The sequence below is a fragment of the Triticum urartu genome, chromosome 4 (assembly GCF_003073215.2).
Source record: "Triticum urartu cultivar G1812 chromosome 4, Tu2.1, whole genome shotgun sequence".
NCBI lineage: Eukaryota > Viridiplantae > Streptophyta > Magnoliopsida > Poales > Poaceae > Triticum > Triticum urartu.
Window position 1 is genome coordinate 186,447,222 of NC_053025.1, and position 2,377 is coordinate 186,449,598.

The window sequence follows — 2,377 nt, forward strand, 5'->3', positions numbered from 1 at the left end:
CGCATCTTTTTGAATAAACAATGCATAGCATTAAGACTATTATTGCATTCTTCCTTTATATATATATATGTTCATTCACGACATCTAGCATCCGTACACTCTGGTACGGCCAATATGCTAGGGGCTTAAGCATACCCCATAATGCGGCGTGAGAAGTCCGAACACTTTCGACAGTGCGGCACCCCGAACTTATAGCATTATATGCATCAGCTCCGAATCATGTCTTGGGTCAATAGTTGGGTTTGCCCGGCTCCCATGTTTTGGTACCTTACGTTCTGCTATATCGGCTAAGGTAGCACTGGGAGAACTACTGCGATTGTGCCCCGGTTCTGCTGGGCTAAGCACCTCAGTAGAGAAAGCTAAAACTCACTGTCATGATAAGGCGAGAGACTGGTCGCTGTTCGAGAGGTTTCGAGTCCCTAAAGACTTATGCCGCTTAGAGCGAGGAGTTGGCCCTGTCCGGCTTAAGGCGTGTATTGCGCCCCGAATTCGGCCTTCTGAATACTAGGGGTTTCGCCGAAATTTAAAATTATAGAATTCTATGGCTAAGTGAGAGTGATAACGCATTATAGTCTGATTGCCTTGTTCGTTGTGCTGAGCACCTCCCTCAAAGGACCAAAAAATGGGAACAAGAGTGCTCAGGTTTATCCCGAACACCCCAGCACTCGTGGTGTAGGGGCAGAAGCCGACGACTAGCCATCTCTCAGATTTGATAAACAGCCGAATAGAAGGTAATATTTTAAATTCAAACAAGCGTTGCATAGCGCATATGAACAAGTTTTCATAATACAGGATTACACGAGCAAGTTTACTCAAATATTACATCTTTCGTACACTCGTCCGCTACGAGACGGGCACCCTTCAGGACACCCTCATAGTACATCTCGGGGTGGCGATGCTCCTTGCCCTGCGGCGGCCCTTCCTTCACCAGCTTCACGGCGTCCATCTTGGCCCAGTGCACCTTCGCACGGGCGAAAGCACGGCGTGCACCTTCGATGCAGATGGACCGCTTGATGACTTCCAGTCATGGGCAGGCATCCACAAGCCGCCTCACCAGGCCGAAGTAGCTATTGGGAAGGGCGTCGCCAGGTCACATCCGAACTATAAAGCCCTTCATGGCCTGTTCAGCCGCCTTGTGCAGCTCGACCAGTTGCTTCAACTGGTCGCTCAGAGGCATCGGGTGTTCGGTCCCAGTATACTGAGACCAGAACAGCTTCTCCGTTGAGCTTCCCTCCTCGGCCTGGTAAAACTGTGCGGCATCCGACACGCTGCGGGGCAAATCTGCGAATGCTCCTAGAGAGCTCCGGGTTCGGGTAAGTAACAAGTAATTTACTTTCACATGCTTGCTTTGCATATAGAATGCCTTCCCCGCCGCTATCTTCTTCATCGCATCAATCTCCTGGAGGGCCTTTTGGGCTTCGGCCTTGGCACTCTTTGCACTCAGCCGCGGCAAGCTCGGACTCTCGCGTCTTCAAGTCAAGCTCCAATGCCTCGTGCTTCGTCATGAGAGCGTGGAGCTCTTGCTGCACCTCGCCCACCCGTGCCTCTTATTTTTCCCGCTCGGTGTGCTCCTGGGCCGCTTTGTTTTCGGCTTCAGGGTCGCCACCTCGGTCGTGACCCCTGGAAAATTTACGATGATCCTGTCATTTTGCAATCGCATTCTTTATATATATATATATCCATAGACTAGGTACTACTTACCTTTGTTCTCCTCGAGCTGCCTCTTGGCAAGGCCGGGCTCTTCCTTGGACCCTTCGAGGTCCTGCTTCAGTGTGGTGACCTCCGCGGTCAGTGCGGCAGAGGCCAGCAGCGAAGCCTGCATACGCATATAGACATACTTATATTAGACTCCTGCGATATTGTTTGATCCTCTGTTCGGGTTTTCTTTGCGAACACCAAACAGAGCATCAGGGGCTACTGTCTATGCGGTAATATTTTTCCTATATTTCAAATACTTACCTCAAAGCCTGTTAGAAGGCTGGCACAGGCTTCAGTCAGTCCGGTCTTGGCGGACTGAACCTTCTGGATCACCGCACTCATAATAGTGTGGTGCTCTTCGTCGATGGAAGCGCTGCGAAGCGCTCCCAACAGATTGTCCGGTGCCCCTGGATGGGCAGAGGTCACCGGCACAGGCGTCTTGCCCCTTTTGGAAGGAGGCCGTCTGCCCGAGTCCGGAACCACTGGGGACGCTCTGCCCCGACGTCTCCACCCAGTCCTGTCAAAGGCATGGAGCTTAGACCCCGCACATGGTTAAGCTAGGGGAAATAAATATCCTACCGGATGTATAGAACTCACTGAATGCGCTAGGCGCTTCGCGCTTAGCCCACGGTCCTCGGTGAGAGAGGGAGGGACCTCGGCGCCCTTGAACAGCACCCAC